Raw genomic sequence first — 12,320 nt, forward strand, 5'->3', positions numbered from 1 at the left:
GCTGTACTATCCATCTACACTCTTTCCTAAGGAGGAGTTGTTCTATATTGCCACCTCTAATGCCTACTGTATGTTAATCTTATCGATGGCAAAAGCCACCAGGGGAGAGGGGTCAGAGCTGTGCATATCATGGAAGTGTCTTGCCACACTTGTGATTTTTTTATTATACCTCTGTGGCTTTGCTCATGTTATTCACCATCATTATCCTAGCCACTCAGGCTTTTGCTGTTCATCTTTCAAATTCCCCCCATGTTAGTACCTATTTTTGCCTGGCATCTCGTGTGTTATATTATGCAGCATTTGGATATTTTCTATAGTTGCTTTACATGCAGGTTTTTGGTTTATAGTGTTATATTTTGATTTATCATCCTATTTTTTACTATTGTGTCATCTGGTTGTTCCATTTATTTTTTTGAGTCCCTACCTACCCTATGATTGGCCGATCGTCACTACATCTCTAGGGGAATTTTCTTTTCCCCTAGTTTTGTTCTGTTCTATTGGGACTCTCATTATATGGTTCTTCCATGTTTGGGTTTTTTTTGTTTAGATATTATAAGTTTCATTTCTACAGCAGTCATTTAATATGTGGTATGTGTTTTGGTATGTTTTAATTATTTTATTTTTGCATTACTAATAAAATCCATTTTTCTATTTTCGCCATATATTTTCTGAGTGCTCCATTTTTTACCCTCTTTTTTCTTTCTGTGTTTAAATATATATATGTGCGTGTGTGTGCCTGTCTCCCCCCGCTGCCGGAACATGTCGTCCCCCACCCCCCGCTGGTGGCACATCTTCCCGCACTGCTGTGGCATGTCCCCTCGCTGCCTGCACATCTCCACCCGTTGGTACATCTCCCCTCGCTGGTGGCACATCTCTCCCTCCCCTCTGCTGGTACATCTCCCCCCGCTATCTGGCACATCCCCCCGCTATCCCCCCTGCTGGCACATCTCACATCACACACACCAGTGATTCCCAACCTTTTTTGTTTGGAGGAACCCTTTAAGTATTTCGTAAAATTTTGGGGAACCCCTATCTGGATGACACATGACAGGGGTAAATCACAAAATAGACGTGTAAAGCAGTAGGGGTAATAAATAACGACTATCTCATACTTTTGAATAAAGAATGTGTATATATTTTCTAATGATTTTGTTTAAAACATCACCCCCCCCCCCCGGTATCTCACATCATCCCCCTACCCCCCGCATCTCACATCAACCCTACGAATCAATGTCTCTCTCTCTCGCTGTCTCCCTCCTTCTCTCTCCTCTCCCCCTCACCCCTCCCTCTCTGTCCTCTCCCCCTCTTCCTCCTCTCACCCCTCCCCTCCCTTCTCTTTCCTGTCCCCCTTCTCTCTCCTCTCCCCCCCTTCTCTCTCCTTTCCCCCTCCCCCTCCTCACACACTCTCTCTCTCACGTCACACACGTCACACACACACACACACACGCACGTCACACACACACACAATGTCACACACACAATGTCACACACACACATAATGTCACACACAAACACTTCACACACACATGACACACACACGTCTCACACACACGTCACACACACGTATCACACACGTCGCACGCACGCACACACGTCACAAACGCACACACGTCACAAATGCACGCACGTCGCACGCACGTCACACGCACGCACGTCACACGCATGCACGTCACACATAAACACACAATGTCACACACACACACAATGTCACACACACACACACACAATGTCACACACAAACACAATGTCACACACACACACAATGTCACACACACAATGTCACACACACATACAATGTCACACACACACACACCCACACCCACACCCACACAATGAAACACACACACACACACACACACACTGTAACACACATTGTCACGCTGTCAAACACACACAGTCACATTGTCACACTGTCAAACACACACCACACACACACACACACACACACACACACACACACACACACACACACATTGTCACACTGTCAAACACACACACACACACACTTACAAAAGAAGCAGCCTCTCCCCCCTCCCCTCACTCACATGCAATGATTACAGAAAAGCAGCAGGAGCTCTCAGCCAACACCACGGATCCCCCTCACCCTCCTCCCTTGTAGCTCACAGGCAGCAGGAAGCTTGAGGCAGCGAGGACTGCAGCGCGCTCCTAGGAGAGGGGAAGGAGGAGGAGAGCCAGGGGCAGAAGTGAGTGCGGGACCCCTGGGACTGCTCTGCGGAGCCCTGGCTGAGAATCACTGCACATGAGATACACAGCTCCGATCAGGGCAAGGACACGCCCCATCCCTTAGTAGCCACACACCCCGCCCCCTGCTTTTACTGCTGTCCAGCCGAGTGAAACTTAGAATGTCCATAACTTGGGGGGTCAGTGACATCGGAAGCCCCAAAAAGTTGCGTTGACCTACAAATACGCAGCAGAACGTACAGTGAAAGTTTGGTTGTGCTACGTAGTGCCGTTTGTGAGATTATAATGCTTCTGACATACAAACAGAATCCAACTTAGAATTATAGTATAGATATATATATATATTATATATATATAAGGGATAAATCTTTAACTGAAAAATGTTCTCTCCCCAAACAGACTATCGTCCATCAATCGGTCCACCACCCACAGACACCAACCTTGCTCGTCCGCCCACTGACACCACCCTTGCTCCTCCTCCCACAGACACCACATTTGCTCCTCCGCCTACTGACACCAGCCTTGCTCCTCCGCCCACTGACACCAGCCTTGCTCCTCCGCCCACTGACACCACCCTTGCTCCTCCGCCCACTGACACCACCCTTGCTCCTCCGCCCACTGACACCACCCTTGCTCCTCCTCCCACAGACACCACATTTGCTCCTCCGCCTACTGACACCAGCCTTGCTCCTCCGCCCACAGACACCACTTTTGCTCCTCCGCCCACTGACACCACCCTTGCTCCTCCTCACACAGACACCACATTTGCTCCTCCGCCTACTGACACCAGCCTTGCTCCTCCGCCCACTGACACCACTTTTGCTCATTCGCCCACTGACACGACCCTTGCTCCTCCGCCCACTGACACCAGCCTTGCTCCTCCGCCCACTGACACCACCCTTGCTCCTCCGCCCACAGACACCTCCCTTGCTCCTCCTCCCGCTGACAACTCCCTTGCTCCTCCGCTTGCTGACACCACCCTTGCTCCTCCGCCCACTGACACCACCCTTGCTCATCCGACTACAGACTCAACCCTGGCTCCTCCACCCACAGACACCACCCTTTCTCCTCCGCCCACAGACACCACCCTTACTCCTCCGCCCACAGACACCTCCCTTGCTCCTCCACCCGCTGACAACTCCCTTGCTCCTCCGCTTGCTGACACCACCCTTGTTCCTCCGCCCACAGACACCACCCTTGCTCCTCCGCCCACAGACACCACCCTTGCTCCTCCACCCACAGACACCACCCTTGCTCCAAAGCCCACAGACACCATACTTGCTCCTCCCCCCACAGACACCAACCTTGCTCCTCCGCCCACAGATACCACCCTTGCTCCTCCGCCCACAGACACCATCCTTGCTCCTCCTCACACAGACACCACCTTTGCTCCTCCACCCACAGACACCACCCTTGCTCCTCTGCCCACTGACACCACCCTTGCTCCTCCGCCCACAGACACCTCCCTTGCTCCTCTGCTCACAGACACCACCCTTGCTCCTCCGCCCACTGACACCAGCCTTGCTCCTCCACCCACTGACACCACCCTTGCTCCTCCGCCCACTGACACCACCCTTGCTCCTCCGCCCACTGACACCACCTTTGCTCCTCCGCCCACTGACACCAGCCTTGCTCCTCTGCCCACTGACACCAGCCTTGCTCCTTCACCCACTGACACCAGCCTTGCTCCTACGCCCACAGACACCACCCTTGTTCCTCCGCCCACAGACGCCACTTTTGCTCCTCTGCCCACTGACACCACCCTTGCTCCTCCGCCCACTGACACCACCCTTGCTCCTCCGCCCACTGACACCACCCTTGCTCCTCCGCCCACTGACACCACCCTTGCTCATACGCCTATAGACACAACCCTGGCTCCTCCACCCACAGACACCACCCTTGCTCCTCCACCCACAGACACCACCCTTGCTCCTATGCCCACAGACACCTCCCTTGCTCCTCCGCCTGCTGACAACTCCCTTGCTCCTCCGCTTGCTGACACCACCCTTGCTCCTCCGCCCACTGACACCACCCTTGCTCATCCGCCTACAGACACAACCCTGGCTCCTCCACTCACAGACACCACCCTTGCTCCTCCGCCCACAGACACCACCCTTGCTCCTCCGCCCACACACACCTCCCTTGCTCCTCCGCCTGCTGACAACTCCCTTGCTCCTCCGCTTGCTGACACCACCCTTGCTCCTCCTCCCACAGACACAACCTTTGCTCCTCCGCCCACTGACACCAGCCTTGCTTCTCCACCCACTGACACCAGACTTGCTCCTCCGCCCACTAACACCAGCCTTGCTCCTCCGCCTACAGACACCACCCTTGCTCCTCCGCCCTCAGACACCACTTTTGCTCCTCCGCCCACTGACACCACCCTTGCTCCTCCGCCCACTGACACCACCCTTGCTCCTCCGCCCACTGACACCACCCTTGCTCATCCGCCTACAGACACAACCCTGGCTCCTCCACCCACAGACACCACCCTTGCTCCTCCACCCACAGACACCACCCTTGCTCCTCCGCCCACAGACACCTCCCTTGCTCCTCCGCCCGCTGACAACTCCCTTGCTCCTCCGCTTGCTGACACCACCCTTGCTCCTCCGCCCACAGACACCACCCTTGCACCTCCGCCCACAGACACCTCCCTTGCTCTTCCGCCCACAGACACCTCCTTTGCTCCTCCGCCCACAGACACCACCTTTGCTCCTCTGCTCACAGACACCACCCTTGCTCCTCCGCCCACTGACACCACCCTTGCTCCTCCGCCCACTGACATCACCCTTGCTCATCCGCCTACAGACACAACCCTGGCTCCTCCACCCACAGACACCACCCTTGCTCCTCCGCCCACAGACACCACCCTTGCTCCTCCGCCCACAGACACCTCCCTTGCTCCTCCGCTTGCTGACACCACCCTTGCTCCTCCGCTTGCTGACACCACCCTTGCTCCTCCGCCCACAGACACCACCCTTGCTCCTCCGCCCACAGACATCACCCTTGCTCCTCCACCCACAGACACCTCCCTTGCTCCTCCGCCCACAGACACCCTTGCTCCTCCGCCCACAGACACCATTTTTGATCCTCCGCCCACTGACACCACCCTTGCTCCTCCGCCCACTGACACCACCCTTGCTCCTCCACCCACTGACACCACTCTTGCTCCTCCGCCCACTGACACCACCCTTGCTCATCCGCCTACAGACACAACCCTGGCTCCTCCACCCACAGACACCACCCTTGCTTCTCCGCCCGCTGACAACTCCCTTGCTCCTCCGCTTGCTGAAACCACCCTTTCTCCTCTGCCCACAGACACCACCCTTGCTCCTCCGCCCACAGACACCTCCCTTGCTCCTCCGCCCACAGACACCTCCCTTGCTCCTCTGCTCACAGATACCACCCTTGCTCCTCCGCCCACTGACATCAGCCTTGCTCCTCTGCCCAATGACACCAGCCTTGCTCCATTGCCAACTTACACCAGCCTTGCTCATCCGCCCACAGACACCACCCTTGTTCCTCCGCCCACTGACACCAGCCTTGCTCCTCCGCCCACAGACACCACCCTGGTTCCTTCACCCACATACACCACCTTGGATCCTCCGCCCACAGACACCACCCTGGCTCCTCTGCCCACAGACACCACCCTTGCTCCTCCGCCCACTGACACCAGCCTTGCTCCTCCGCCCACAGACACCACCCTTGTTCCTCTGCCCACATACACCACTTTTACTCCACCGCCCACTGACACCACCCTTGCTCCTCCGCCCACAGACACCACCCTTGCTCCTCCGCCCACAGACACCTCCCTTGCTCTTCCACCCACAGACACCTCCCTTGCTCCTCCGCCCACAGACACCACCCTTGCTCCTCTGCTCACAGATACCACCCTTGCTCCTCCGCCCACTGACATCAGCCTTGTTCCTCTGCCCAATGACACCAGCCTTGCTCCTCCGCCCACTGACACAACCCTTGCTCCTCCGCCCACAGACACCACTTTTGCTCCTCCGCCCACTGACACCACCCTTGCTCCTCCGCCCACTGACACCACCCTTTCTCCTCCGCCCACTGACACCACCCCTGCTCCTCCGCCCACTGACACAACCCTGGCTCCTCCGCCCACTGACACAACCCTGGCTCCTCCGCTCTCTGACACCTCCCTTGCTCCTCCGCCCGCTGACACCACCCTTGCTCCACCGCTCACAGACACCACCCTTGCTCCCCTGCCCCCAGACACCCTTCCACCATCCACCACTGACTCTCGTCCGCCAACCGCCGCCGACTCTCGTCTGCCAACCACCACCAACTCTCGTCCACCAACCACCGACACCCGTCCACGAACAGGTATGTGGGTAATAGTTTGAAGGGGAATCATTGGGAAGTGGAAGAGGCAGCTCAGTTCTGAGCTGATCCATCCCAAATGATTTTCCTGATTGAGTCAAGATATTGGGGGGCGTATGGAAATAATGGCAAGTCTGGGAGAAACTGATTCCTCTTGCATTCAAGGGAATAGTTCCTCCAGCATAGAGTGCTCTCAGGATACTGAGAAAACAAGAAATGTTGTAGTTGAGAGGACTCCATTATTTGGAGGGTATACACAGCAATCTTGCCCTGACTGCATGAACTGAATTGTTTGGCTTTCCTTGTGGCTTTGCACACATTGGGTAGACAGATTGTTCAGAGGGGCTGGGACTGACGAGTTCTTGGTACTTGTTGAAACCAATGACAAATGTGAGAAAGATGGAGGGTCCTACAATAGTTATTCCAGGGATCTAGCCTGAAATTTTTAAACAAGGACCTCCATGGTAGCATTTTCTGAAATACTACCAATGCCATGTGCTAAGACATTGTGGCAGTTGCAGCTTGGGGAAGTTAATGCATGGAAAAGAAAGTGGAGTAGTAAGAAGGGTTTGTGTTTTTTAGAGCACTGGGAGTTTTTTCTGAGAGATGCTATCTTTATGGTAGAGATGGATGAAAAGAGATCGTTGGTGCTAGGGGGGAGGATGTTCAAAAGGTTAGAGGAGATCTTAAACTAGAATGTAGAGGGGAGGGAAGAGAGACTGATAATGAACTAAACAGAATAGATAGGAATGGGGAAATAGCTAGGGCTCATGGAGGGTTAATAGAGGGAAGTGGGAGATTGGCAGGCAGGGAGACACCCATATTAAATACAGATACTAATAAACGTCTAAAAACTAAATCCAATAGGAGTAGAAAGGTAGGAGCAGATAAGATAACTGTAGCACAGACTGGGACAAACCACAAATGTGTTGTTGCTAATGCAACAAGCCTGACAGATACAATGGGGACGCTTTAATTAATTAATTAATAAATAAACGGAGCAGTATAATATCATAGCCATGACTGAAACATGGTGGGTGGAATCTCATGACTGGGCAGTTTATTTAGAAGATTATTCCCTTTTTCAGGGACATTGAGCAGTGATGGAGTATGATTATATACTGAACAGAATTGAAAACCTATTATCAGGGAAGATGTTGATGAAGGGAATAAAGGAAATATAGAGACTTTGTGGATAGAAATTATCAGTGGAGATAGAAGTACAAAGAAAATGTTTGTAGGGATATACTATAAACCACCAAATATCTGTGAGATTGAGGAAGTCAAAAAGCATTTGCAAATGCCCTGTCCCAGGGTTTTGGCACAGATTGGGTAGAATACTGTATTAGACAGGCATCAAAATTAAGTCATGTTTTCTTAATGGGTGATGTTAACAATCCGGATATAGACTGGAGCCATGAGATTAGCATTAAGACTAAAGAAAACAGGATGTTGGGTTGCAAAAAAAAAACAATTTCATGACCCAAGTTATTGAGGAACCAACCAATGAAGGGGCATTATAGGATTCTGAAAAAAAAGTTGTGAAGTGCGCTAGTAATATTAATAAAACGTGAATAAACCCTATGATGTAAACCCTAAATAATAAGTGTATAAATAAATATAACTACTATTTTAAGCATTCTAAAATTAAAAATAAAAAGAGAATATGTGTCTCACGGGAATAAAGTGGAAGAAAAGGATTATATAAATAAATATGTAATAAATATTAATCAGTTATTAATGTGAAGTAACTATGTAAGATGTAGAGATAATAATTATACATAACATATGTATTAAAACACTGGATTCAAAGGTTGCTCTGGATTACAGACAGACCAGTCTGTGGGTTGATGCAAGGGGGGAAAAGGCAAAAAATGTGCATCCAGAATCCCAATACATTATTTAGATTGCAAACAGTCTACTGAGTGGTGAAATAGTAAGTGCAGATAGCGCTCGTGCAAACAAAAATACAATAATAAACAAGATATAAAACCTGCGATACTAAGTCCAATGAAGGTAGTCCTGGAGCTGCCCAAAAGGTTAATCTGGTACCTCCCAACCAGATGAGAAGTCTGTGGAAGGGAACCTCCTGTGGCGCTGAGGTATGAATGGAAGTTTGATCTTGTGCAAAAGTTCTTGTCTTGGACTAATAGCCTCAGGAAAGGAAGACACAGATACAGAGAACACTGCAATAGTGTATTACCCAGGGACAATAGTATAAAGAGAGCAATTTATTGTATAAAACAATTGGTGAAAAAGAATTAACATAAAACAATTATATCAGACAATTGTCAGACATGAAAATGCATATAAAACACAAGCCAACAATGACCTTCTAGCCAGCATCCATCATAATCCAAATTGTATTAGAAACATCCCCAAAGGACAGCTGGTTAGAATCAAACGTATTTGCTCGGACCCTTTAGTATGCGATGCACAGGCACAGGACTTAAAACAGAGGTTTGTTGACCGTGCCTACAATAGACATCAGTTGGATAAAGCCATTGAGACAGTAAAAGTTATGACAAGGTCTGATTTATTGGAATACAAACCAAAAGAGAAAAACAACAGCAAGACAGACACAGTGGCATTCATCACACAATACAGTTCCCTGGCACCACAGATAACTAAAACATTTGGTAAATACTGGGGTCTCCTAAGACAAGATGATATCTTGAAGGGATATCTGAAAGAAAAAACGGAAATATATTTTAGGAAAGCAAACAATCTTAAAACAAAACTGTCACCTAGCTGTCCATTCAGTAGAAATACACAAAAAACAATAGATGCAATTAAGGGATATTTTCCATGTGCTAAATGCATAGCGTGTCAACACAGTATCAAAACTCAAAAATTCACATCAAACATTACACAAAAAGAGTATCCCATCAGAACACTAATCAATTGTCACAGCCAATTTGTCATTTATTTGTTGGAATGCCCGTGTGGCCTACAATATGTGGGCCGCACGGGGGAACACATATATAACATCAAAAGAGGCTTTGAGTCCCATAATGTTTCTCTCCATTTCAAATTAAAACATGCACAAAGTCCAGCAGGACTGAAATGTCATGCCATGGAATGTCCCACAATCTGCAAGCGAGGAGGAGATAAATTAAACTTCATTTCCAAAAGGGAATCCTTGTGGATTTTTTAATTAAAAACGCTCAGTCCACAAGGGCTGAATGCTGAATTTGATCTGTCAGCATTCCTTAAATAAATATTCCATAAATAAAAGCTTCTTTAACTATACCACATAACATGCCAAGTGTCCTTGTCTTTGTCTGCCAACAAGTGTCAAAAAGTCTGATATGTTAAAAATTCTGACAGCAACATCTTTTATGTGGTAGCCTGCAATACATCATAAAACATCATTAATATCATTAAATTATTATAACTTAATTTATCACTTCATTATTACTTATATTCACATTTATATTTAATTTTTCATTTATATTAATAATCAACACTAATATTCATTATGAAAATCTAATTCAATTTTATTTTGGTAATAATAATAATTGATAGCCAGTAAATCAACAACACTAAGGCTGGTTATATATTGCAAGATCTTTTCTCATGTGTCCCACCTTGAAAAGGTGTCTCTCTAATATATTGTCTCTCTAATATATTATCCTTCATATATTATCTTTCTAATAATACACTATCCAGTGACTTATTGTTAAAAATGTTGACCAATATACAAGTTTCTTGTGTTTGTAAATCTCCAATCAAGCATTAGATAGCCTTGATTTTGATGTATTTCTGTGTATCATTATACATGTTGTAATCCACTGATATAGTTGAACAGGTATTGTGGACTCATGTTTCACTTAACATATGGGAGGGATTTATTCTTCCCCTTTAGATATTCCCAGTCCGCTATCTGGACATATCTCTAATCTTTATTATTGAACAAAATTGTGATAATATGCCATCCTGTTCAATTTTTGATGTAAATCCATTTTTTTATGTAATTCACCATTGTATCCTATACTGATGTAATTCACCATTGTATCCTATATTCATGTTTAATCAGAGGACTTTCCACTGGGTGTTTCCCAAACTAAAACAATATAATTGCCTTAATTGAACGATCTGGGGTATATATAGAAGTACAGCCCCATGTAGCAATCATCCCTGACGAAGAAACCCACCAATAGGAGTTTCGAAACGCGTTGGAGGTTTTTTGGCCTCTCAGGGACACCGTAGCAGTGCGATCCAGGCGGTGACGTCAGCAGTGGAGCCGATCGACCAGACTCTGTCAGCAAGGAGACTACGAGCATTGAAGGCGATCCTCCTGCATCAACTGGCTATTCCACCCCACCGCGAGCGGTGTTACCTGATGTAAAGACCCTAAAACCATTGCGCATGTCCTAGTTACCTCTGGTGAGTAGGATTTCAATTTTTACCACGGCGGAGCAGTTTCATCTTCCTAGTGCACAAGCGCATGGAAGTTTTATATGTGTTTTATATGCATATTCATGTCTGACAATTGTCTGATATAATTGTTTTATATTAATTGTTTTTCACCAATTGTTTTATACAATAAATTGCTCTCTTTATACTATTGTCCCTGGGTAATACACTATTGCAGTGTTCTCTGTATTTTTGTCTTCCTTTCCTGATGCTATTAGTCCAAGACAAGAACTTTTGCACAAGATCAAACTTCCATTCATACCTCAGCGCCACAGAAGGTTTCCTTCCACTGCAAACAATCTACTGATGACAGACATATAAATTGGACCAGATAATAAACACAGTTAAAAACACACACTATTAAAAGCACAAGATTGAACAATGTATCTGCTTGTAACCAGAAACCAAACAAATGGTGTGGAATACAGTTTGATAAAACAAAGGTTGGAGCAAGTGATAGCCTAAAACTCTGATACTGCCCTTATGTTAGTAGATTAGACGTTAACAAATGGTCATGCATGCCTATTTGTCCAGAGCAAGTAAAGTGTATATAGTGTGGGTTATCAAAACACACAATCTGGATAAAGATGAATCTGATTTATAGGCAGAGGATTAGTTGGTCTCCTTGCTAATCCTGCAGTTAATGAGCTGGAGAAAAGTACCTGTGGATTACCTTATCCAGAGTCTGGAGCTGTGGTTGTGGCGCTAAATTTAAAGCTGATCCATTTAGTGTGAAATCCCATGTACAGTAGCAATTGCTGGTATGCACCGTTCTGGATGCAGATATCTCAAAATTGAGAAAGTGTCGCTGCTCTCGCCATCCTGATTCCCCTCCACAAATTGCCGGAGAAGCTCGGTTAGGAGAAATAGCTTCAGTACAGTGCCCAAGTTTCACCAAAGGGGGTGGGAGGGGGCGTATTGTAATCACCTGGTTTTTACGGGGTTTACAGATCCAGGCCGGTCACATGTTAGTCCTTGAGGAAAGAAGAAGGCATCAATTATAACAGGGGCAGCAAATTAGCAACCTTGGCATTATTCAAATATCAGAATTTGGCCTGATGGCTGATATTTCTCTCCCGAAGGACTTGGATAGGACTTGGACTGGAAACTTGAGCAGGTAAATGGCATATGAGGTTTAATACAAATAAATGTAAGGTTTTGCATTTGGGAAACAAGAATAAACTGTCAATTTACAAATTAAATGAGGATACATTTCCTGTAGGAGAATCCTTGATGGAGATGGATTTACTGACGAGACAACAAGTATTCTAAAGCTTGACTTAAACTAGCCCGGTTACATGCTGGGTACATGCTGGGTGTAACCTGGCTAGTTTAAGGCAAGTTTAAGGCATTTC

General features: G+C 47.6%; 2 protein-coding genes across 2 annotated transcripts in view; both read left to right on the forward strand.

Moving 5' to 3' along the window:
* The window catches only part of LOC142497853 (alpha-tectorin-like), a 299,739-nt gene that overhangs the window by 103,000 nt on the left and 184,419 nt on the right, over positions 1-12,320 (forward strand). The window lies entirely within an intron of this gene.
* The window catches only part of LOC142498158 (uncharacterized), a 69,853-nt gene that overhangs the window by 25,593 nt on the left and 31,940 nt on the right, over positions 1-12,320 (forward strand). The window lies entirely within an intron of this gene.

Source organism: Ascaphus truei, chromosome 6 (assembly GCF_040206685.1).
Source record: "Ascaphus truei isolate aAscTru1 chromosome 6, aAscTru1.hap1, whole genome shotgun sequence".
NCBI classification, from domain to species: Eukaryota; Metazoa; Chordata; class Amphibia; order Anura; family Ascaphidae; genus Ascaphus; species Ascaphus truei.